Source organism: Papio anubis, chromosome 9 (assembly GCF_008728515.1).
Source record: "Papio anubis isolate 15944 chromosome 9, Panubis1.0, whole genome shotgun sequence".
Lineage (NCBI taxonomy): Eukaryota > Metazoa > Chordata > Mammalia > Primates > Cercopithecidae > Papio > Papio anubis.
The window spans coordinates 104,000,113-104,026,151 of record NC_044984.1 but is presented as its reverse complement, the minus strand read 5'-3'; the positions used below and the strand labels follow the sequence as shown (position 1 = coordinate 104,026,151).

The 26,039-nt window shown below is 56.5% G+C and overlaps 1 protein-coding gene across 1 annotated transcript in view; it reads right to left on the bottom strand.

Moving 5' to 3' along the window:
• The window catches only part of FAM222A (family with sequence similarity 222 member A), a 56,282-nt gene extending 32,911 nt beyond the window's left edge, over window positions 1-23,371 (bottom strand). Inside the window, exon 1 of the mRNA XM_003907131.5 lies at window positions 22,317-23,371. The gene's annotated coding sequence lies outside the window, so the exon portion shown is untranslated. The remainder of the gene's footprint in view (window positions 1-22,316) is intronic.
• Between the last annotated feature and the right edge of the window lie 2,668 nt (window positions 23,372-26,039).

Below are 26,039 nucleotides of genomic sequence, written 5' to 3'. Positions count from 1 at the left end.
TTTACTTTTTTTTTTTTTTTTTTTAAGGTTGGGGTTGGGGAGGGACTGTCCCCTTGAATAAGAGGCCTCATCTTCTGCCAGGATTACCACTGTATCCACCCCCTGCCCACCAGCAGGCCAGGGGCTCTCTAAAATGCTGCGAATCTGGTCACAGAGCATACCTGACTCTTTGGTTCCCAGGACAAAGATGCCAATCCCCTGCCTGGCTCCAACACCCGTTCATTGTGCCTGGTTCTGGGCTGGGCACTGGAGCCAGAGATGCCAGTAGTTCTGAGCCAAAGGGGAGACCAAAAAGTAAAGTGACAATCACCAGTTCTGGCTGGCAGCCAGAATCCTGAGGTGGGCTTCCCTCTGCACAAGCCTCTCACCGGCACGCTTGCAGGCTTTTGCCCATGCAATCCCAAGAGCCAGAAAGGGCTTTTGAGCAGTTCTTCCTGGCTCTCTACCCCTTAAAACTCTACTCGACCTTCAATTGGAGTCCGGGTTCCTGAGGGCTTCTCCAAGACATACAAGGTGCATAATAAATGTTTGATGAATCATCAAATGACTGGAGTCCCATGTGGCTCTCCTTGATCCTTCCTCTATGGGTTCAAGGTGCTATAGCTGAGCACAGGGGCCCTCAGGAAAATGTCTCCTGAACAAAGGATGGGCAAGAGGCTGTCCTGGGGAGTCGGGGCAGGGCGGGCCTCAGGAAGTGTCCTACTGGGACACAGGGCTGGGGTCTGGGGGTGGGTGGCCATTCCTGGGCCTGTCAGCACCACGGCCAGCTCCCGGCGCAGGAGCCCTGGAGAAAGGGGCGGGGCACAGCCTGAGAGCGTAGTGATGTCAGTCGCCATGGGAACTGACAACTGCAATGTGCCTCCGTCAGCACTCCAACCACTGGGGATGGCATGACAGATTAAGCATCAACTATGTGCCAGGCCAGGCCCTGTGCTAGATGCTGGGGCAGTGACAGACCCTGAGTGGATGGGAGGCATCAGAGGGGTAATCACAAGGCAGGGAGGCAAGCGGTGGCCATGATGGGGTCACCCTACCTGGCCTGGTGGTGGGAGGGTCAAGATGGAAGGACACACCAGCTGCCTCAGACAGTGTCTGTCCCCGACTTCACATCCGGATGTGTGAGCTTTATAACTTAACTCTGTGAGCTTGGGCAAATCCCTCCCTCCTCTCTGAGCCGCAGTTTCCGCATCTGCAAAAGGGGTTAATTCCTTACAACAAAGTGCCAGGGTCCTTGTGGTAGCTGCCTAAGTGGTACCCGTTGTCAGCACTGTTTACAGTTGTTATTAACAGGTAAGTAGGAAAAAGCCAGCAAAAGGGGAGGATCCCACAGAAGGGACTGCACAGGCCACCACATGGAGACTTGAGAGAGGAGCAAACAGAGAACATGAAGGAGCTCCAGGCTGCTGGAGAGCAAACCCTCCTGGTGAGTCATTGAGAGCACCTCATCTATGCAGGGCCAGGCAGGGACCCCCCACCAACCTCACGGCGGGGAGATCTGTTTCCTCTGCACTAGTGCTGGTTCAGGACAGGGACTCAGAGAAGGTGCTGGGAGGAGGGGCAGTCATTGCCACTGGCAACGGGCCTGGCTGGCCCTCTCCCAGAGCCACAGACCTCCGAGGGGCAGTTTTACTCTTTCCGGAGAGCCAGAGATCCCAAGGTGCGAAGTTTGGAGCAGGGGCAGGCTGAGCCTCTGTTCTCCCAGTTCCAGCCTTGGTTCTTTAATTAAAATTGTCAGTCAAGTAAGACTCCATCGTCACCTTCCAGCAAAGAGGGAGTGGGGAGATCTGAGAATCGATACTGAACAGCTTCAGTACTACGATGCCATAACGGGGCTGGGAGCTCAGCCGAAAGCCCCCCGCTCAGTTTTTTTTTTTTAGAGGTGGTCCTAGAATCTCTCTGGAGAAACAACATGGAAATGGAGACCAAAAGAGGGGAGGAGGGATGCCACCAGATGACACTGGGATCCCGGAAAATGGAACACTGTGTGCAACGGGCAAAGGTAGGACCCACAGTGGAGATGGGAGGGGCCCCGTATCTCCAGCCTTCCTCCTACCTATTCCCCCAGTCCCTGCACCCACAGTTCAGGGTTAAAGCAGGCAACAGGGAAGGAGAAAAATCTAATAGTAAGAGCAATAATAAGAGCTAGCTTTTATTTTTAGTGTTCTCCATGGGCTCAGTACTTTACAGACATCACCTCACGTAACCTACGCCACAACCGGGAGAAAGACATGATTGGCGCTGTACCCACAAGGAAACAGAGAGGGAAAGGAGCTATCCAGGGCCACGGGGCTGGTTGGTTGGTGGAGCAGGCAAGAAAGTCCCACGGAAGAGGTTGGCCTGGGCCAGACGGGTTTGAGGATTCAGGTCGCAAGGGACGGGGAGGAAGAAGACCGGGTCTGTGTGCAAGAATGGCCCAAGAGTGTTTAAAAGATGAGAGTGGCCCAGGTCAGGGGAGGAGAGTGGACAAAAGTGACAGGCAGGGGCTGGCCTTAGCTTTTAGCCCAATGCTAAGATCAGTAGATGCTTCTGGGGGTCAGGCTGGGGCAGAAATGAACGGAGCCTTCGAGGCAGGGGTTAGGAAACAGGACAGGACACTCGGCCCAAATGACAGCGCCATCACTCCACATCCCAGAGTTCATGAGCTCTCTCAATATTTGTTTTATTTAAATCTCCAAGAGTCAAATGCCACTCACCACCTATATGTGGACTAGTCTCCAGCTTTCCACCTCTTCTGTGAGTGAGGGTAGAGGGGCGTCATGTCTCTAACTCCTCCTATGGTCAGGGAGCTCCCTCCATGTCATCCGGCCACAGGCACTCTGATTTAGAAAGTGCTGGAGCCAGACCGCCTGGATTCAACCCCCTCCCCCTGTCATAGCCTAGCGACTGATGGTTAACTCTGGGGAATTTTCTTTTTCTTCTTTGTGCTTCTCTGTATTTCTAATTTTTCCACAATGAACTAGCATCACTTCTTTTTTTCTTTTCTTTTTTTTTTTAAAGAACTTTTCAAAAGGGATTTCAACCTCTGACCACCTGGAGACAGGAGACTGGCGCTCATTGTAAATGCACTGACGTGACAGGGAACAGCTGCTGGGGAGGTGGAGACGGGTCGTGGGGAGAGACAGGAAGCCCCAGCGGCTTGGAAATCCAGGAGCCAAGGAAGCAGTGAGCTTTCTGCAGAGCCAGATCCGGTGGAGCCAATTCACCAGCAGGTCCCGGCAGTGACTCTTCTACAACAGGTTCCTACCCGTCCCTGTGCCCCATCGTCCCCCTGCCACCAATCCCTACCCCATGGGAGCCAGACCAAGCCTTTCTGTGTGTAGCACACATCTCTCCTGCTCAGAGCTCACTTACTGGCTTCCGTGGCATTTTGTTTCTTTTTTAGAGATGGGGTCTTGCTCTGTCACCCAGGCTGGGGTACGGTGGCATGATCATGGCTCACTGCAGCTCACTCCTGGGCTCAAGTGATCCTCCTGCCTCAGCCTCTCAAGCAGCTGGGACTACAGTCTGGCACCACCCCACCCAGCTCATTATTTTTTGTAGACATGGGATCTCGCTATGTTGCCCAAGCTGGTCTCGAATTCCTGGCCTCAAGCAATCTTCTTACCCCAGCCTCCCTAAGTGCTGGAATTATAGGTATGAGCCATTCCGCCAGTCTTCTGTGGCATTTCTAACAATATCCTTGAAGGACCTGTGTGAATCCCTTTCCCAATGTGTATCTGCACTGTCCCTGTCCCGTGCTGATTCTGCTCAGACACACTGGCTTTCTTTCTGGTCCTCTCACAGGCCAACACCGGCCCCACCCCAGGGCCTTTGCACTTATGGTTTTCCCTCTACCTAAATACCCTACACCACTGCTGTCTGATAGAAATATGTAATAACAGGAGCCTCATATGTACTTGTAAATTTTCTAGCAGTAACAGAGGAAATTAAATTTAATAATATATTTTATTTCACCCAATAGATCCAAAATAGTATCACTTCAATGTGTAATCAATATTAAAATTAATTCCTGAGATATTTTATGTTCTTGTTTTTATTCTAAGTCTTTGAAACCTGGGATGAATTTTACGCCAATAGGACATCTCAGTTCAGTTCAGACTTGCCTCACTGCAAATGCTCAATGCCACCTGTGGACAGTGCAACACCACACTGTCCCCAGTGCACACCCCTCCCCCACTCTCCATGCCAGCTCCGTTTCCCATTCACACCTCAGCTCAAACATCACCTCCTCTGAGAGACCCTCCTTGACCACCTGGTCAAGCTGGCAACCTTCTGCCCTGGCCACTGTCCCGTCACCACAGCAGTTCCTTCACTGTCATGACTGCTCCGAAATTATCTTGATGAGTGGTTAGTGCCTGTCTCTTCCACCAGAGTGCAGGTTCTACTGTGTCTGCACGATGGGGCACACAGTAGGCACTCTCTGGCAGGTGGTCAGGGACAGAGGTGGGGATAACGGGCCTGGCCTGAGGCCCTTATCCATCTACCTTATTCCAAATTCTACTCTAGGTGATGAGATGTAGCAGTGGAATGTGTTTGTGTGTGTATACATGTGTGTGGGGAATGTGTCCTGCATATACACACACACACACACACACACACAGCTCCCCCCACCCACCTCCCCTCCTTCTGAAAAGTGGGCCCAGAGGATGGGTCTCCTTTCAAAATCAGCCCGGCGCAGAAAAACGGCTGTGACAGCACAAAGCCGAGATGGAATCAGCAATGGGCCCGATTGCCTGGTGACGGTTACAAATGATCTGATGTGGAAAAGACGGGATCAGATGTGTGCAGAACAACGGCTGCTCCGCGCCCCCACATGCCAGACAATGGGCTGCTGGGCAGGCAGGCGGGCGGGCGGGCAGGTGACGCCCAGTAGCCCAGGATAGGCTTAGCACAGAGCGGCCCTTCCTGGGGCCAGACACTCCCCGAATGCCCCGCACCTGGGCAGAATGTTCCCACATGGGACCAAGTGTTAGTTCTGGGCAGTTAGATGTCGGCTGAATTTTTCTTTGTCAGACTTATTTCCAAATACTAAAAGATGAACATGATTTTCGTAATGAGGGGGAAAGAACCTCCTCCCACCCAGCCCTCAGCCTCTGCACTCAGAGCCTCAGAAGCATAGGTGTGAGGGGGTTGTACACAGCTTCACGATGACCACTGGACGTGGCCCTTGCCCTACCCCCAGGGGTTGGTGGGGGGGGGGGCTCTAGACCTGCACTCTCAACCACCGAGTAACAAACATCCTCGTACTGTGATGTGACCACAGCCCTGAGTGAGAAGGCTGTGTCCACAGACTGTGTGGCTTGCCCAGGGTGTACAGCAGTGAGAAGGCTGTGGTCTCTGGTCTCTTTCTGCTCCAAGGCCAGTAGATGCTCAATAAATCCCACCTGAACAGACAGAGAGCTGGACTGGGACCTTTATTTCCCACACTCCCTGCAGGGTCCAGGTTCACATTCCAGGGTCTCTCCCCGCTCTTTTCCCTGCAGTTTGCCGCCTCAACCCAACAAACCCCTCCACACACCCAGAACACCCAGGCCTCAGAGACCAGAGGGGCAGGGCTAGCAGCGAAGGGGCAAGAGCCTCCTCTGGGCCCAGCGTCACCCACCAGGCAACACAAGCCCCACCCCCAGCCTGTGTCATGGAGGCTCCAGGGCTCCATGGATAAGGGAGAGGCCGCTCCTGCAGGAGGTCTGGGCAGGGGGTGGCTTCACTGAGCAGCAACTGTGTGCCAGGTGCCACGCCTCAGCTCACATGGAGCTGGAAGCCCTTCTCTTGAGTGTGAATACATCCATGCCTCCCATTCTCCAGCAGGGGCAGAGGCTCCGAGAGGAACAGGATTTGCACCTAGTGGGGTCAGAATGTGAACTAGGTCTGCTGGACTCTAAAGCCCAGGGCATGGCTGTGCTGTGGGAGGGCTGGATTCCGAGTGGGCACCCAATGTCCCACAGGACCAGCTGCTCCTGGGATAGGCGCTGGGTCACCTCCCCAGCATGCCAAAGGGGTGATCCTGCAGCCAGTTAAGCTACCCCTCCCGCCACCACCACAGCATCCTAGTAGCCCTCATTCTCCAGACCCACAAGGCACTGCCCCTCTGGCTCCTGACAGACAGTGTCTAGGAAGCGTGAAACAGCACCTCAGCTAAGGCAAAAACCCAGAACTCAGTTTGAACCCTGGCTCTGCTATTCACTAGGAGGGCGGTCTTGAGTAAGCCACCAAGTCCCTTGGGGACTCAGTTTCTCCATATGAATCATGGAAGTAGAAACCACACTTTCCTCACCAGCCGTCGTGAGGATGAAGTGGTGATGAACACGTGCAGTGTAGCACTCGTGAACTGCCCGCCCAGCCCTCATCCCAGGAGATGACAGTGACGGGCTCAGAGGGGTGAAGCGATTTGCCCGTGGTCACACAGCAGCAGGGGAGGAGGCCGGGGATCCTTGAACCCCAGTACTTAAACCCCAATTCCTTCCAGCAGTTTATCCTTTAATACCAGGCACAAGGCCCCAAATGTGCCTTGAGAGTGAGAGGAGATGCTCCAACGAGTGCAGTCACCAAACCCTGCCTGAGCACCTGTGGTGTGCCAAGCTGCAGGAGCCCAGAGAAAAATCAAACACGGCCAAGATGATCAGACACACGCCCACGCAACCCCAATCCCGGGTCAGACAGAGCTTCAGGGGGCCCACAGAAGAGGGGTCCTTCCAAGGACAGGCTGTTTCCCAGAAAAAGGAGTATCTGAGCTCCTTGTCTGTGTGTCCTGAGGGCAAGTGCGGCGCCTGGCATGGAGCCCAAAGGCACCAACAGGGGTTCGGTGAGTCTGATGAGGTGGGCCTTGTGGCACTAAATGAACGGTGTGAGCTGGAGGAACCCTCTCACCCCTGGGCAGGCGCCAGAGGTAGTACCTTGCAGGTAGCCACTCGCCTGCAGAATCTTCCTCACCTCCTTGGTTATCCCATTTTAGTAGGGGGGCGGACCTGAGGCACAGAGAAGCAAAGCTACATGCCCAAAGCCATCTGGTGAGAAACTGGTGGAGCAGGGATTTGAATCCACATTCACCTGGCTCCACAGTAATCAGCATCACACCAACAGCCCCTCAGCCTGAGGAGAGCCAGCCTGTAGGGTAAGAGTGGGCTGTTTGGGTGGCGTGGGCAAGGGAAGAGTGGACGCAGGCTGGAGGGGTTAGGAGGGGCCTCGAAGGCAGACTGAGGCCTTGGCACACCACCCACAGGCAAGATGGAGCCACAGAGAAGGCGCAGTGGTCATGGCAGGGACTTTGGAAGTGGCCTGTCTGGGTTCAATCCCCAGCTGGCTCCCCTACGTGCTAGCTGTGCAGCCTCAGGCAGGGCAACTAACCTCTCTGTGCTTCAGCTGTCCCATCTGTAGAAAGAGGCTCATAATATACCTACCTCACAGATTGGTGCAGTGGAATTTTGGCACACAATGAATTGAATGTGTTTATTAAATTGAAAAGATGAAAAACTGAAAGCTGGTAGAGGGAGTCAGTGCCCAGTCAGATTTGGGGACAAGCTGGCCGCTAGGCCTGCTCCCGCATTTTGGTCCAGGTGGGTGCCAGGCCCGGAGAGCGGAGGTGGCGGCGGCGTCTCCCAGCCTTGCTGGGGCATGCGCCAGCATGTGCATGCGTGCGCGCGTCTGTGTGTGTTGCTGCAGCGGCTTCTATGCAAACATGTTAATTTGTTTTCATTTTGTGTTTTTTTTCCCTCGCAGGATAATTGGGTGAGTTTGAAGTCTTGGCGAGGCTGCTGATTATAGCTATTTGGGTGGTGCCCTCGTGGGGCTCGGGCCCTGCCTCCTGCCTCTGGGAGCGAAGGCGGTGGCTGGGGGTGTCTTGAGGGGCTCGGGGAGATGCCACTGGGTTCCAGGGGCTCTTGCTGGCCGGGGATGGGGAAGGCAAGCCATCCTGAGACCCGCCCCCCCCCCAGCATGCTCCTCACCCAGACAATACAGGGTCATTAAAGGGCGCAAATCTGCCCACACCTTTTTTCTTTGCCCTGTTCGCTGCATTAAAACACTTGTGATGTGTTTGCCAATGTCCAAAAGAAAAATAAAAACTAGAATTCTACCTAAAATTCTTACTGTCTGTGTTCTCTTGGAGGAAAAACCCAAACCTGGCAGTGCTGGAACCCCTGGGCTGATGTGTCCTGAGGGTGGCTGCAGTGGCTTTGCTCCTCACGTTACCTGCGTGGTCCCCGGGTACCTGAGTTTTCCACCCTGGAGAAGGCGTGGGGCTTTGGAGTTGGAATGGCCAAGGTGCCCTGGGCAGCCATGTGACCTGTCAATATCTGGCTGTCTGAGCCTCTTTTTTCACCTGTAACTCCACTGCCTCGTCCTGGGAGGACTGAAAGGAGATGGCAGAGTTTTCAGGAGCGTAGTAGGGGTTCGGTTAGTCTTAGAGACGGGACGGGAGCTCCCTGCTCTGTGGGCATCCCACACTTGACTCCATCCTTGGACGTGTAGCCCTGTCACTGACCTGTTTGTATCTGTCTCTCCTGCTAGGTGGGAACCAGGTCTCTGAGGGCTGGACTGGATCTTTGGTTCCGACTTCACTGAATGCCTAACATGTGCCACACTGTGCACGAAGAGGTGGGAGAGAGGTGAAAAAGGCTTGGGTGGGGCTCTGGAGGTGAGCAGGTACCAGACCCTTAACCCTGCAGAGAAGGCACACATGTGGGTACATGAATGTGTGTGTGCTGGGGCAAGGGACGGTGAGGGTACACCTGGCAGATGCCCCAGCCTGAGCACAGGCACAGAGGAAGGCACCGCCTGGCAGGTGCAAGCTCATCCCAGGTGGCTGGAATATGCTGCAGGAGGCCAAGTGGCCTTCATCCTGTGTGGCTCTGCTCTCCCACAGGGCTGGGTTCATATAAAAGGGACTCCGTGTCTACAGTGGACTGCTACCAACTAGGCTAAGTGGGGATTAGGAAGAGACTAAGGGCTGGGCCTCACCAGAAGCCACAATCCCCGTGTTGTCTCTTTGGGACCCTGGGATCCCTGATGAGTCACCTTAGCTCTGATCCTCACATTGTTTACATGTAAAGTGGGCTGTGGCAGGGACCCAGTGGGACAGTCCCTGGTGCATGCTTATGCTCCTGAGAGGGACTTCAACACCCACCACCCACCCACTGCTGTAGCTCATATTCTCCCCATCCCAGGAGGCAGCAGGAATGCTGGGAAACCCCAGCCTACGCGTGTGCGGGCCGAGTGTGCTCAGGTACCAAGCTTAGCACTTTACCTAGGTCCTGGCACTACATCCCCCAGTGCCCCTCGCGCGGGTTCTCTTTCATTTCCATTTCCCAGTTAAGGAGATCGAGGCTCGGAGCAGGTTGAACAGGATGGTAGCCCTCAACAGGGCCCTGGGCTTGTTCATGAACGCCCTGCAGCCACCAGCCCAGAGTCCGGTCACGATTGAGGGACGGGACGGACACTCAGTGTCCACCCAGGGGACAGAGACACCTGAAGACTTCCTGCTGGCTTCTGCCCAAGACTTTGGTGGTGGGGTAACCTGGAGGCCCTGTCCCCAGCACCTATCTCTGCTCTTCCCCCAGCCCACCCTGGGGAATGAGCACCCTGAGTTGCAAACCTGGACCCCCGGGGCATGACACAAAGGGCAACTCCACAGACAGAGAAAGCTTTGGAGTCGGCCACACCCCCACCCCATGACCACGTGCCAGCATGGCCAGTCACCTGTCCTTCCTGAACCTCAGTGTCTTCCTCTAAAACATGAGACTACTGCCCCTTGTGTGAAGGGTGGGTGGAGCGCCAGGCTCAGGGCTGGCACACAGCAGGCCCACAGCAATCCATGTTAATGGCTGCCTGTGGCTCCTCTAGCAGCCAAGGACCCCCAGGAAACAAGAGGAAGACACAAAATAGTGAGAGGAGGAGGCAGAGCTGATGATGACAGGCTCCCTGGCCGGTCCCCTGGAGGTGTCGGCCAAACCTCTGTGGAGGGCTCAGGCCTCCACAGTCACACGGGGTGGCAGCTGGCAGCACCCCCTCCCCCTCCGAGAGGCATACAAAGGGGCCTCTATTCCCACTCTGAGCATTTGTCCCTGGCCGGCCAGGCTGCACCGCCCTCTCCCCACTCTGCTGGCCGCCCGGCCCGGCTCAAGCTCACACAAAGGCCGGTGTGTCCCAGCCTGGCCTCAGAAGACCCTGACCACAGAGTTGGAGAGTTCAAAGGGCCCTGAGGAGGGCATGGAAGGTGTGGCAGGGCCGCATACAGTCTGTACAGGGAGGGGGCTAAGGAGGCACAAGAGACTTGGGATCGAGGAAACTGGGCAGGAGCTGTCTCCAGCATCCCCACCTCCCAGCCCAGTCACCTTGGGTTAGCCTGGACCTCTGCTTCCTCATCTGTACAATGGAGACCATCATGATTGCACACCCAACTTTCTGGTCTGTCAGAGGTCTCGTGAGACAACATGGGGCCTGGTGCGCAACCACACCCAGCACCTCAGAGCCAGGTGCAAGGCAAGAGTAGATGGGGGTGGGAGGGAGTCCCCTGGGGCCTGGCCAGGCATGTTCTCAGCATCTCCCTCCTCAGTCCTGCCCTGGAAGCCAAGAGGACCCAGGTCCTGAGGGAAGGGGGAACGGCACCTGCTTCTAGACCACTCCATTCTCACCCTCCACCCAGCAAGGTCTACATCTGTTGATTCTGACCATCAGGCCAGGCCTGAGCCCCCCGCTGCTCCTGACCCATCTCCAGGCAGTGGGCAGACATCAGCCACTGTTTACCAAACACCTACTGTGTGCTGGGACCTGTAGACATTACATCTTTTCTCAGCCCCGTGGCTGCCCGGGGTGGGTGCGGGAGGATGGTACAACAGTTACAGGCTCCATAGTCAGTGATTTGGGGCCAAATCCTGGTTCCACCACTTCCTGCTGTAGGACTCTGGCCTCACCCTCTGCTAAGCAGCTCAACCTCACAGGGTCTGCGCAGCAACCAAATGGGAAAACAAAACCAAACCATGATGCCCCCAGGCCCCAGCAGTCTTGAAATCCTGACCGCTGGGCTGTCACCCTCAACTCACAGATGAGAAAAACTGAGGCCCCGTGCTTGGCAAGCAGGAGGTGGACCATAAACCTGATGAATCATTCTAGGAGAAGGAATAGGGATTTGAAACCAAGTCTGGTGGACCCTGAACCCCTTTTCTGCTTGAAGGTTTTGCCAACTTTTTTTTTTTTTTAAGCAATTTTTTCTTGTTTCCCAGCTCAGCTTGTGGGTCACGCGGCCTGCAGAGGACGGGGCAGGAGGCCCAGGCCAGCAGCCTGACCCATCTCCCTGGCTGACCCCCAGGAACCCTTGCCCTGCCATACAAAGTCCCCCTTTCTCCCTCCCACCAGCTCAGGGCGGCCAAGTGAACAGCAGAATACCAAGTAATTAAGCCGGCGCGCACCATCCGGGCGCCCGGGAACACTGTGGAGTTTCCCTTTTATGTTTATAGCAATTGTATGAAAATGTGCAACATGGAGCAGCACCAGCTGACAAATGAGACGAAACAGACAGGATTCCGGGCCGGCTTTTTTCCGGGCCTGATTGGCATTAATTGTGAGCGTTTACAAAGCACAACTCGGCGCCTGACATTTGCTTCAAGCGAACATTTCCTTCTAATAGTTTTAATGATTACAATGGGAGCTGGTGATCACTACAGGCGGGGAATGGGCTGCCTGGTGCCTGGCCTGGTCTCACCTAGGTCCCAGGAAAGGGGGATGTTTCCTGGGTCCCACTTTCCCCTGCTACCTGCTGCAAGAGGGCTGTGCAAGGTGCCCAGCCTTGGGCACTGGAACCCCCGCTCCGGGCCTGGCTGCCGGCACACACAGTTGGTAAGGCACATGGGGAACCCACAGGGTGCAGACCCAGGGGAGGGAGAGGGAGAGGAGGAAAGAGCAAGCAGGACTTGGCTGGCCTGGCTCTAAGGCTGGAGTACCTCGGTTTCCTCATCTGTAAAATGGGGGTAGGAAGTGCCCCACAAATGCTGGCTGCTATTTTCTTGCTGTGTAACCTCAGCTAAGCTCTTTCCCAGCTCTGGGCCAGACTCTCCTCACCTGAGGGGCAGGGACTTGGCCAGCTGGAGTTGCTCAGCCCAGGGTTCCAGTCCCAGCTCTGGCCTCTTTTCAGCTGCCTTGGGAGAGTCCCTCAATCTCTCCGAGCCTCAGTTTCCCTCACCTGTAGAATGGAGTTCATCATTCCCACAGATCGCAGGGTGGTTTCCGGATGCCAACGAGAAAGGGAATACAAATCCTGAATTCCTGGCAAGCCAAGTGTCTGTGTCTCGTTTTCTCTCTGGAAAGTCCTCCAAATACCTCCCTCATGCATTCCTTCACTCACTCGTTCATTCATTCATTCAACATTGGGTGTCCCGATTAGAAACTTGGGAAGACATTAGTGTGCAAAGCAAAGGATCCCTACCCCCACCTCATAAGGGAAGACAGATGACAAGCAGAGAAGCACTTTACATCCAGCACCCCCATTTTACAGAGGGAGAAACTGAGGCACAGAGAAGGAAGACCAACAGTCTGAAGTGACCCAGCTGGGACGGGGTGGCATAGGAATCGAACCCTGGCAGGTTGCTTCAGGTGAGTCCTCTCAGAAGCTCACACAGGCCCTGGGGGAAGCCTCATCTGAGGGCCTCGGGAGGCGGGCTGCTGGCGCCCAGTGTCCTTTCCATCTTGGGTGGCATTCATCTGCAGAGCCAGGCTGCAGAGCCCTGCACTACCAGGGCAAGAGGCACCTCTGGGAAGAAGGGAGTCTGTGAGGCCTGGTCAGCCCCATCCTCCTGGAGTTGCGTTTCTTGGGTAGAAAGGGGACAGGAGGCGCCTCGTCCTTGGGGTCCCGTGACATGGTTCTTTCACACGTTTCCATGAACATTGTGCAGTGCCCATTGCACACCAAGCCCTGTCTCACAGGCCATGCATACAGCGTCAGCCAGGTAGCTGGAAAAGGCCAGGACCTGGTACTTGAACCGTGGCACGGCACGTGCCAAGGCCCAGAGCTGTGAGAGATCTCAGTGGGTTCAGGAGCTGCCAGCAGTTTGCTGAGGCTGTCCCAGCCTCTCTGCAGTCAGATCTCAACTTCTGGGTGGGTCCCCTGGGATCCTCTCATCTCTGCCCTATCTGGCCTTGCCAGGACCACCCTGCAGGAAGCCCCTGGGGATGGGTCACAGCTCTGTGCTTGGTTCCAGCCAGAAAAACCTTGGCAATTGTTTCTTTTGGAGTTAGTTTGTGGGGTGGGGAGAAAAAAAAGGGGGATTTTTTTTTTCTCTTTTGCATATGGTGGCACAGATGGGCCCATGATCCATAAAAACTGTTTGCAATTAAACTCCCACTTTGCATGGCTGGATTTGTCAGTTGTCTGAACCCGGAGTGGGGAGCTCCACACTGACAGGAAGACAGGACGCGGGATAGGGCGGGGCAAGAATTCAGCAGGAGGGGCAGAGGCCCAGGACCCTGCCCTGGGCTTGGGGCCCGGGCCGATGGGGCGTCACGGCAGCCCTGCCAGCTCCCTCTCCGGGCATCCCCCAGCCTTCGCCAGGAGTGGGAGCACAGCCAGGCAGCTGGGGTGGGGCTTGGCAGGGCTTCCCTGCCCAGTAGGGACTTGGCCAGTGCTGGGTGCCCTGACTGCAGGGGTAATGATGGTGGAGAGAAAGGAGCTAATCACCAGTATGCCCCCACCAGGGACTGGGCCTGGGACCCAGGACATAAGGAGGGTGGCTGGGTGGGGCAAGCCATAATGGGGGTTTGGTGGGCAAAGTGCAATGGCAGGTTCAAGACTGAGGTGCCAGAACCTCTGGCCTAGTTGGCAGAAAGAATCTACAGTGGTGCCAAGAAGGGCTGCCAAGGGCCAAAACTGGCTCCTTCCTCATCCCCAGGGAAACTGACCTGGCCTCCTTATGTCCCTTTGAAAGCAGGTAGGGAAATCAAGGCAGGTACTGAGAATATCTCAAGGGCCTGCGCTTCTCCTGCCCAACCAATGGGCTGTCTGCATTTGGGAACCTTTTCAGAGGGTTTCCAGAATGGAGGCTAGGGGACTGCACTCCTCCCACCCACCCTGGGCTCAAAATGCCAGCTTGCCACCCCTGCTGCTACCCTGGGACGCTTGCATGTTTGGCTTAACAAATGCATCATTTGGCTTTGGGAAATCCTGAGATTGCTAATAATTGTTCCCTGATGAAAAGAAATAAGGCCCTGATACCCCCTTCCCCCGCTCCCTCCAAGCTGGGAAAGAAAAGTCATAAAAATAGCTTGTTATCTCACCTATTGAGGCTCCGACTGGATGTTACTGCTAATTGGGTATAACATCCTTGTCTTGTTCTCTCAGAAGCTAAATCAAGAAAGCGCCACTGCTGTGAACTAATTATATCTCCGGCCTGCAGCCTGCAGCTTGTCTCTCCCTTTATTGAGTTAAAAAATGGTCACGAACCTTCATCTTTCATCCCCCCAAGCGCTGGGCCCACACTGCCCGCCAGGCATGGCTCGAAAAGTGCAGACAGCCCAGCAGGAAGGTCTAGGAGGGGTCCTGGGGACAGGCAGCAGGGTAGGGGAGTGGTGAAAGGGAAGCCCTGTCCCAGGTACCTGCCTGGCCCCCTCTTCTGCCCCTCACTGCCAGGCCTGGTGTTCAACTCCGCCTAGAGAGAGGGACTCTGGTCTCTCCCCACCTTGCAGCTGGGCCCCTGGAGAGGTCAGGAGCATTTCAGTCCGTGGAGTTTTCATTAATTCATTCATTCATTCAATCAATACTTCTTGGATGCCTACCTACTGTGCACCAGGCACTGTTCTAGGCCAACGCTTCTAGTAGACTGAAGGTAGCCCCCCCAAGCAACCTCACCCGGGGTTCACAGAGCTGTTGAATAAGTACTCTTACATGGGACCTCACTGTTACTCTGCTCAAAGAGCTGCCAGAGCTCCCTATTATGGGAAGGCAAAGTCCAAACATCAAGGCCAGCCCTGGCTCCTTCCACAGTCCTCTCTCCACATTGTGGCCACATCTGGCTACACACTGCTCGCTTAGTAAACACTCTCCTGTCTGCCTCTGAGCTGCCTCTCACGCTGTTCCCTCCGCCCTGAAGTTCACCCTTTCTGGCTCTGCCTGTCAGAAGCCCACCAGCCTTTAAAGCCTGCAAATAAATGACATCTTTTCTGGGAGGGCTTCCCTGTCTGCCTGCCACCCATAGTCCTATCCCAGGCTGTGAACTTTGACACCTGTGTCTGAATGTCAGCTCGACCACCCAACAAGTGTATGACCCTACTCTGCTTAGCTGAGCCAAGCCTCAGTTCCCTCATCTCTAAAATGGGTTAAGAATTTTCCCTGGAGATGCAGGGAGGCTTGCTGCAGGTGTTCTGCAGAATGATGAACGCGAGAGTGCCCAGGAAGGACCTAGCTCTCAGGAGGAACTCAATACATGCTGTTATCATCATCCAGACTGTCAGCGCTCAGAATCTGCACGGATGAACACAAGTGGGAGTTAGAAGAGGGTAACAGACCCTCCCACCTAAAAGGCTCTTGTGGCTTAAGAACAACCTGAATACACAGAGATCCCCCAGAATCCCTCGCTGTCCCCCTGGTCCTCTGAGCCACATGGAGATGGACCAGAGGCACCCTGAGCTCATTGAGGCCAGGCAGGCAACTGGTTTCAGCTCACAGGCCCTGCTGATTGATTGGCGCTGCCTGCCCAGAGCCCTGGAAGGAACCCAAGGTCAGGGGAAGAACTCAGCAGGGGAAGAGGGCAGCAATTGATTGGCAATGTCTGCCAAGGGCACAGCGGTGTAAGGCAAGCCAGGCCTGCCACAGATTTGCCATCCTTGACATTTATGAAGGACGCGGCTGAGTCTGGGTTGGGAGGGGTGGGGGAAGGTGACCTGCTGAAGGTTATGAAGCTCATAAAGGAGACAGCTGGCCCAGAACAGGGTCCCCTCAGCCCCTGCTCAAGGATCCTACCATGCCCAGTACCCTTACAGGCAGTGAAGAGGCAAAAGCTTGTGTGGATAATGAAGGGGGTTCTGTGGGCCTGCCGTGTGGCCCAGGGCTGCTGCTTTACATCGTCAAGGCTAAGTTTCTTCATTCACATGACAGGGATAAAAACACCTTTCAGAGAGGGATATGAGGATTAAATGAGAGAACAAAATGCCAAAGCACGAAGCTCAGTCTGGCACGCAGCAGATACCAGTGTCCTGTGAATCTCATAATAGGCGAAAGTGTTCAATTACAAGTGCTACCTCCTCCAGGGAGCCCTCCCTGGCTACTCCAGCCAGAAGTAATTGTTTCCACCTCTGATTTCCTTTAAGAGACTGGAGGTGGCCCGGGGCAGGGCCCACGTCTGGCTTGTTCACTGCTGTGCCCCCCTGCCCCTGGCACAGTGCCCACACACTGTGAATTCCTCCATTGTGGCGATTAACCCGCATGCACTTGTTGGGTGGCTGAGCTAGTGTGCTCGAGGCCTCTCCCTCGGTACACGCCACCTTTCAGGGCAACTGGAGCTTGTTCATCTTCATGTCCCCAGCACCTGGCAGGGAGCCTGGCCCGGAGCAGTGAAGCTCTCTGAATGAACGGATGGATAAAGAGCAAAAATAGCAGTTCCTGTTTACTGCCCATTGGCTATCAGTTACTGCCAAGTCTCACAGCTGCCCTCTAAGGTGGTCCCTTGGCCCATCACAGATGAAGAGACGGAGATCTACAGATGTCGAGGGGCAGGGCCAAGCCCTGCATTCAGGCCTGGGGACTTCATGCCGGGAGGCCCTGCCACCTCTGCCTCCCCCAGTGCCAAGCTCAGGCCTGGACTCTGTGAGGCAGCTGCCCGTGCCCTGGCAGCGAATCCTGGAGGAGACAGCTGGTGGCTGGACCTCCCTCCTCCTCCAAGGGAGGCCCCCCTCCCCACAGACTCTGGGTCATTAAGTTCTGCGTCATTAAGTCCCCGTCCCCGGGAGCCTGTTCACAGCCAGTCTCAGCCTCACCCCCTGACCTCCCAGGCCTTTGTCCCCTGTGCCCTGTGCACAATAGCAGAGGCTCCCAGGGCCCCAAACAGCTGCTGTGGCTGGGACGCTGGCTTGCTGTGGGGCCAGGACTGGCCCCGGCCTGTACTCAAGCCCAGCCCACCCAGCTCTGAGGGGCTCAGCTAAACCCCGGCAAGCACTCTGCACATGCAAGCTCACCCCGCCCACAAGCCCATGAGAAAGCTGTTGTGACTCTCCTGAACAAAAGAGGAAACTGAGGCCCAGAGGGGTAAAATGATTTCTCTGAGGACACAGCCAGTGGGAGTGCAGGAGCTCTTTCTCACTGGGTTTCAGCCCACGTCTGCAACTCCCAAGCTCTCTGCTGGCCTCTAAGGCACCGGGATCTTAACTGGCCCCTGCCTCTCAGATGCCTTCACTGGCCTCCCTCTTCCTCTGGGCCTCACGGCACCCTTAGCTCAGCACCCAATGCCCCTGCACACCCTCCTAGTTGATCTCCCTTTCACCTCCACCATCTCATAAGCTCCCCCTGCCATTCCTGCTCATGCTCCTGGGTCTCCAAACTCCATCTGCCGGAGACACCCCCATTTACTGAATGCTAGGCAGAGCCACTCAGTCCTCAAGGCACACAGCACAGCCCCCTTTGTCAGGAAGCCCTTCAGGACCAGCTGCAGGTTTTCCCTCCTCCAGCCCTGCTGTGGCCCTGTCTAGAATTCAAGTTAACTGCAGACTCATCTTATTCCCTCTAGAGGCTGTGGGCCGTCTGATTCCTTATAACTTAGCCACTGGGACGGGGGCGACAGAGTGTCCTCGCTCAGTCTTTACCTAATGCCTGGCCTTACCGAATGGAACCACGAGGGGGTGGGAAGAGGAGGGAAGCTGGAACCCTGCCTCTGCCTTCCCATCTCTGGCTGCCACGGAACCTCATACTTCTGCCACTCCCTGGCTATGTGACCTAGGGCAGCAAAGTATAATACCTTCTCTGGGCCCCTACTTCTCTGCAAAATGGGGATGGTACCAGCACGTGCATTTCTTAGGGTCAGGATGTAGACTCTAGAAGGTACTAGACTGGTGACCCGTATCCAGGCATGATTACATGATTCCTGACTGTGGCCACTGGAGTGGCCAGGGCATGAGTTTGGGGTCAGAGAGACCCAGATGGTGGTTGCATATTGGCTGTGTGGTCTGGGCAGGTCGCCCCTTTCCCAGGGCCTCCATTTCCCTAACTCTGAAGTGGCACTAACTCTGCCCACAGGAATGCAAGCCCCCCATCACAGAGACCCCATCTTTTGTTTGACGCATGCAGTAGGTACTCAGATATTTCTCAACTAAGCAATCAGGGGTCCAGGTGGAAGGAATCCATCCCTCTTCCCAGCCTCCACCCTCTCCAGAATCCCCCTCCCCACACCCAGCCCGTGCAGACTAAAATAGTCATTAGGCAGATTTCAAAAGATGTCAGTAGCTTATAATTATAGTCGACATCCTTCTGAGATAAAAGTGATTACCTTGGATGCAAATCACTTAGCAACCAATCAGGGCGGCGGGCGGCGCCCGCGGAGGTGACCGGCCGGCACCGCAGCCCTCCTCCCGCGGCCCGCAACGCACAGGCAGAGAAAGCGCACAATAGCTCTTGACACGCAAATGGGTTAACACAATAAAGGCGGCTCCGGCCGCTGCTGGGGGAGAGCAGCAATTCCCGGCCCGCGGGAGGTAATAAAGCGGCCCTTTTGTGAGCGCCTCCTCGTTCTCACCCCCGCCCCGAGCCCAGAGGAATCGCGGCCTGATTGAATTACGGTTCATGAATATGAGCTGCTTCGCTGGCTTCCTCCGGTTTGTGAGGGATGGAAAGGCAGAGGGGGCCGGAGGGAGGTTGGGGAGGGACCCCCGGCCAAGTCCCAGCCCCCGCAGAAGCTCAGAAAGGAGCCACGAGTGCTCACCGGGTGGATGGGTGGGGGCTTCAGGGGACAGAGAAGCCCCTGGCAGAGGCAGCTGGTAGGGTTGCGGCCTCTCCCTGCAAATGGGGTCTTCAACCCTTGGCTCCAAGGGACTGAGTCATTCAAGCCTCCCTTCTGAGGAGGAGGTTAACAGTAGCCATGACAACTTGTGTTTATTGAGTGCTTACTGTATACTGAGTGCTGTGCTAGGCCCTCCCTGAATCCTCACCAGACCCTGCGCAGTGAGTGCTATGGTCGCTCCCTCTCACAGATGAGTAAACTGAGGCTCAGAGAGGCAAAGGTACTCACCCGAGGTCACACAGCCTGCAAGCGGTGGGCTGAGAGTACGATCCAGGCCCAACCCATGCCAGAGCCTGGCACCTAATCAGGAGCCACTGCCCATCACCAGGGCGCCTCAAGTTTCTCATCAAGGGGGTTCAGCAGCCCAGCCCAGTTCTGGTTTAGTCCAGAGCAGCCCTAAGGCTCAGAAGGGACAAGGGATGGACGGCTTACAGGAATTAGACAAGTGAGAAGGATTAGTGGGGGTGGGGGTAGGGCCAACCTTCAGAGAGGAGACTGCTCCCAGAACTGAGGTGACCTCTTCCACGCTTACGGGAAGGGATGTCCGGGGTTACTGTCCTTGTCAAGGGAGATCACTGGATCCTCTGCCCTGCTTAAACCTTCCCCATCCACCTGAGGCTCCAGGACACAGCACCCATGGCTGCCTCTTTCCCCAACAGGCATGAGGGCCCACACACATCACTGGCTGCTCTGGGGCCACTCCTGCCACCCAGAACAGTCTTCTCACTCCTGTCTGGCACATTCCTATTTGTCCTCTTCGTGACTCACGTGGCACCTCTCCTCTAGGGCTTCCTGACCCTCAGGCTGGGTTAGGAACCTCATCTGCTAAAGTTTGCCCTTGCCCCATCTACATCCCAAGAAGGTCCCTGGGGTGGCCAGGGGCAGCCTCACCACCTCCCTCCAAGCAAGTCCAGAAAGGCAGATGACAAGGAGTGAGTTTCAAGCCACACCTTCCTTCCCCTAGTGCTGGAGAAAGGAGTCCTGGGGGTGAGGGAAGCAGACGGACCACAAGGCCTGGCGGAAGTTGTTACTCTGCTCAATGCTGACCTGTAGGTCATAGGAAAAGAGGATTCAAATCTGCCTTTCAGTGTGGACAAAGCATCTTGGTGGGGCCAGACTCCCCCTCCATGGCTGATAGCCTCTGATGCCTGCAGGGACCCCTGTCTAATAAGTAGGGGTGTCCCCCAGCCCCATGGGAGGAGGTGGTAAGACCCAAAGACTCCAGAGCCAGGAGGGCAATTCAGGGCCGAACCTCTGCAGCTGCCTGGCTGATCACCTGTAGCCCATCACTTCCTCTGTTTAAGCCTCAGTTTATTTATCTATAAAATGGGCCACAGCATATGAGCCGCTCCAAGGAGTAACTGAGATCGTGTAAAACGCCTGGCATATAGGGAGATGCTGAGAAAGCTGGCACTCCCTCCTGCTCATCGTCTGGCACACTGATTGCCAAGCCCAGGGAGATGAGGGAAGGGAACAGAAGGAATTGCCCAATTCTGACAGCCTTTCCCTCTGCCTTGGCTGTGGAAGTGTAAATACTCGGCGGAGGGCCTCCAACTGCCTGTGTTTGTGAATCTCTGGCGCGCACTCCGAGTTTGTTTCTAAACTGGGAAGCTTCGAGAGGCAGCGCAAACAGCCCTTCTGCCCACCTCTCCCGGCTCTCCCCCAATCTGCTGTTGCTCCTCTGTCCTTGGAAGCTTGTGTGTTTAACGACACCATTTCAGCTGGAAATACCATCTCCCTGCCAAGCCCCCAAAAGCAGCTCCACCGATATTTATTGACCTGTTAATCTAGCTAGAGAGCCTGGTAGAAGAGCAGGGAAAATGCTCACTGCGGAGACTGCGGCCTGGCTTCTCCTAATGACCCGAACACACACTTTCTCTGCTCTTACCCCGCCCCACGCTGCTGAAGCAATGACACAGTTTTCGAACCTTTTCCTAGAAATGTGATCACAGCAGTTTCACCAGCATCCGACACTGGCAGTAATTGCTGGAAGGGACCTAGACGAATCCCAGAACCAGCAGCAGGATGCTGGCTGGGGGTTCTCTGGGCTTTGCAGGGAACAGGGCCAGTACTGGGGTGTGTGTTGGTTGGGGGGTGCCCTGGCAGAGACACAGTTTATTCAGACCTTGGTACTGATGGGCCTCACTTGCCCGCCATTCACTTAAGCAGCCTCACAATACGCTTGTTGAAATCCTCTCAAATACCAGAAGGAGCAAGGGGCAGTCAGGAGTTCCAGGTTGGCCAAGGCCCCTCACCTTGGGATAGAACAGCATGAGGAGCCCCTGGACTAGAGGGTGCAGCAGGCAGCAGCTCCTCTGCACCTTCCCTGGCTCGGGGAGGGGCACCCACATTTTCCCGAGCAGAAGTAGCCTGTTGGAGGGCCGGAGACCCACACCTCTCTGGGGAACCTGGGAACTTCAGCCTGCCGGGTGGGTACACGGTGGGGTTCAGGGAGGTCTCTTCTACAGCATCTCTTTTCAAAACAGAAAGTTGCTCTGTCTGGGAGGCCTGAGCCCCCAGGCACTGCCAGGCTACATGGGCAAAGCTCTGAACACCTGTCCTTGGGGGGAGGAGCATCAACAGGGACAGCTGGCACTGCCTCCTTCCCCCACCTCATGGGGCGCTAAGGATTTAGGTCAGAGGACTGCAATGATGGGGGTGGGGGGAGTCTACCTTCACCCCTCCATTACGCAAAGGCATCCCCTGGTTACCACGACCCTGGCCCCTCTGGCCTTGGGTCAAGGCAAGTGGTGTTGCCACGGCAACCCCGGTGACATCAGAAACTGAGACTTGACGTCACGTCATGTCGTGCCCCTACTGGGGAACCTACCGTCCCTGCGAGTTGTGGGAACGTGATTTGAACGAGGGCTCTGCTAAGGTCTAGCCCCATGGGGCACAAGCCTCAAACGTAGCCACCTGCGTTTCTGGAACCCCCAACCCCCCCCTGAGGTGATTTGCCTTGAAGATCTCAGAGGCTGCTCGGGAGACCCTCAACGTTTTCCCATCCGGGGTGCCCCCCCCACCCCCCCGCCCTTCCAAGACACTGGAGTTCCCGGGGAATTTTCGGATGACAGAGCCGCTATCTTTGTTAGCTTTACGGGTGGGGTGACCTTTCCTCTCTGGCAACCAACCCGCCCAGGGCCCCGCGGAATCCGAACGGGCCCCCAACCTCCACTCCCGTCGGCTGGCCGGTCTGAACAAATTGTGTTCGGAGGGAGAAACGGGGCAGGCAAGGGTTATCGCTGCTTCAGGACCCCCAACAGCCTAGGACCCCTTCTGTCCAATCCCGGCTGCCCGGACGCCAGAGGATGCCCCCAGCTCCAGCGCAGAACCCCGCCCTGCACAACTCACCGGATCAGCCAGGCCGTCGAAGGGCACCAGGTCTCAGCTACCACGACGCTCCGCTCGGTGGGTCGCAGCCATGCAGGAGTGGCAGAGGCTGCCTGAGGAAGCCCCCCTTGGGGGCCGATGCCTCTCTCCGGGTGGGAAGGGGCGCTGTCGGTGAGGGATATCCGGGCGCCGGCCCGCGCCGTCCGAAGTCGGGTGGGGGGAGGGGGGCTCCGCTCAGCGGGGGTCACGCCCGCCCCGGACGGGGGCCGTGCGGGCGCTCAGGCGACGCATCCTCGCCCGGGCCGGTAATCGCCGCGTCCGGCGGGCGGCGCTGCGCCTCCCCTCGGGGCCCCGCTCAAGGCTGCAGCTCGGCCCGCGCCGCTCCCAGGGCGCCCTCTCCGCCCGCGCTGGAAGCCCGGCGGCCGCGGCCCCTTTCGCCAGCCCCAGCTGCAGCCTCTCTTTGTTGCTTCCTCTCGCTAGCCCGCCCGCCCGCGGCTTGCAGCCCCCTGTTCGCCCCGAGGTGGGGGAACTGTCTCCTCCGGGGGTTGCACGCACCCGCAGCGGCCCCTGCTCCTCGCCGGACATACACCGGCCCCCGCAGGTTGCAAAGAGCAGCGGCGAGAATGCACCGGCCCCTCCTCCTCCTGCACTGAGCCCCGGGTGTTGGGGGAGGGGAAGCCGGCGAGCAGCGGCGGCGGCAGCGGGCGACGCAAGCTCGGATGCAGCCTCGGGGGCCTCGGCGCTGAGAAACAGCCGATCCCAGTAGCCCAGGGCGGACACGGGGACGGCTCGGAGGACTGTGCACCGGGTGTGCGAGCTCGCGAGCCGCAGCAGGGGCCGCGCGCGCTGGGCTCTCACGCGCCCATGGCCCCGGGCGGCGCGCGGGGGCTCCCGGGGCCGCAGCCTCGCGCCGCCTGGCGCGCGCCGGCGCCTCGCCTCGTCTCAGGCCCGGGTGCCGCGCGCCGCGTCCCACAGGCGGCGGGCCCAGTTGTCCACCTCCCCCGGCCGGCGCGCGCAGCCTCTCCGCGGAGCGCCCGGCCCAGCAGTCCTGCCCGCTGCTCCGCTCCGGCCCGACTGACAGGCGCGAGCGCCGGCTGCAGCCCCAGCGTCTCGTCCCCCGCCCGCCCCCCGCGGCCCAGCCCAATCAACGGCGGCTGAGAGGCGGTTACCAGGGTGACGCGGCGCCGCGTCCTGCGGGGGGCGGAGCCGGGGGCCGCCACGCGCGCTTTTCGCGGCAAAATTCAAAGACCGGTAGGGCGGCTGTCCAACCTCCTCCCCCAAGCAGGGACGCGGCGGAACCTGCCTCGCGAGGACTGCAACTCCCGGCACGCTGCGCGCTGGCGCCGGGTGGAGGGGCTCCGACTGGGGGCGCAGGGCATGCTGGTTTTTGTAGTCCCTTTGTTGAGGCACTAGGGGTGGCAAAACCAGTGTCATTTATTGAACACATATTTGGGACAAGGCACTGTATAAGTGCATTATCGGCATTATTTCATTTAATCTTGGCAACAATCAACGCTATGAGGAATTTGTTAAAAATAACAACAACTGTAGTTAATACTTATGTAGCAAAGTACCTAATCCTCACAACACCGTGTGAGTGGGTATTATTACCACCCCCATTTTACAGATGAGAAAACTGATATGGTAGGTACTATTATTATACTTCCAACTTACGGAGGAAACTGAGGTTAGGAGATGTGAAGTGACACGGTCCTGGATGTTTTTGCCCTAAGGCTTATTTTTGGCAGCGATGTGTTTTTGGCATCACAGTTGTAATCTGTGGAGCGCTAACTATATAACCCAGCAGATCGCTGAGCAATTTGCAAGCTACACCTTCTCAGCTACACAGCGCTGAGCAATTTGCAAGACATACCACAGGAGACAGGCACTAGTCTACTCCCCCACTTAATATATAAGGAAACTGAGGCAGAGTTTCACATCAACCTGGGGTTCACATATGAATCTATCAAACTATACTGTGCTTTGCCTTTCACTTTTAAAGAAGTTTCCTGGGTTTTCACAGCCCATGGGGCGGCCCGTCTAACAGTCTCATTTACAGATGGGGAAATTGAGTCCTGGGCGGGGCAGTTCCCTCAGTTGCCATGTGTCCATCACACAGCAGTGTAGGAAGCTAGCTTTCTGGGATAATAACAAAGATCCCCACAGAAATGCAGAGCAGCAGCCAGATCCCCCACCCCTCAGGCTATGCCTGTGTGATACCTGGAGTCCCACCGAAACTGGGTGGGATTCCAGCCCTGCCCTTGCTGGTTGTTGGTCTTGACCATTTACCTTCACGGGTATGCGCTTCAGTTTCCTGTCTGTGAAATGGGGGGCATCATAATTCCTACCCTACAGGTAGTTTTGAGGTCAAAATGAATTCTTGAGTGTAAAGGACTCAAAACACACTAAGTGCTCAATAGATGCCCGCTGTACTCACCCTTTGGAGACCCTGGGGTGTGTATCCAGCGGACGGGCTGATTATAGACGGGCCCTAGCCTACTTCCAGGAGCCAACCCACCCCTCCGGGAGAGGCGCCCGCGGCGGACCTCCAGGGCCGGCCCAACTAGGCCACCCGCCGCCTTATCTAGGGCAGCAGCTCGCCCTGTTTCAGGCCTCTGAGCGGCTGCTTCGCGCGCCGTTCCCAGCAGCTCCGCTCTATTTCTCCGCGGCCGCCCCCATCTCCTCCCCTTCCCTCCCCAGGTTGAAGGTAGGGGTGGGGATTTACCTGGAAATGTGATACGCCGCCAGCTGCTTCCCGCTCGGGCCAGCAGCCAGGGCTGCGGGGACATCAGGGAGGGCGGCCGGGGCGACTGGATGGGTGGACCCAGGGTGTGGACAGGTGGGGAGACCAGACTTCAGCTGAGGACAGGGCGAGGGACAGTAACAACCAAACCCTGGGAAGTAAGAGAGATCGTGAAGAGGAGAAGGCAGCAGGTCCCACCACAGCCTGTCCAAATTTGAGATTTTTTTCATTGTAGGTCACCATGACTTTGTGCTCATTGCTATTTATGTCATACAACTCCTTTTACCCTCACAGAAACCCTATACAGTATATACAATCACTATGCACATCCCACAGCAGAGGAAGGCCACGTGACTTACCCAAGGTCACACAAATGACAGAGCCAAAGTCCAAAGCCCTGACCTTGATTTATTGCACCTTGTGGCAGCCACTGTTTGACTGTGAGGGGAGTTTCTTCTCTTCTCTGGACCTCAGTTTCCCCTGCCATGAAATGGAGGGTAGGACCCAAACCCCAGCCCTATCAATCAGACTCTCCTGGGTGGGACAGCAGTTTCCAAAGTTCCTGTGTGATTCCTGATACAGCCAGGGCTGACAACCCCAGGTAGAGAAGATCTCAAAAGACCCCTCCCTCTCTGAAGCTCTATGAGTCCGTGATGTGTTCATGGTGGAATTTCCGACAGCAGTAAGCTCCAAGGTAGCTGTCCAGCTGGAGAGGTCAGAGACTTCCAGGTGCCTGTCACTCCCCTCCAGGCAGGTGAATGCCCCGTAAGATGCTCTGCCCCACTCCCCACACTCCCAGTGCCCCCCTCCCCCATATGCCCATCTCCCCGAGGTCAGACCCTCGTGCCTTTGCTCTTGGTCGACTCCAATAACTGCGTTATGTGATTGGAGACAGTGTCAAGATGGATTTGCCACGGTCCATAAAACCACCAGGCAGGCCAGCCCCGGAACACTGGCTCTGGCCAGGGGTCCAAGAGGCCCTGAGGGGACAGGGGGCAGAG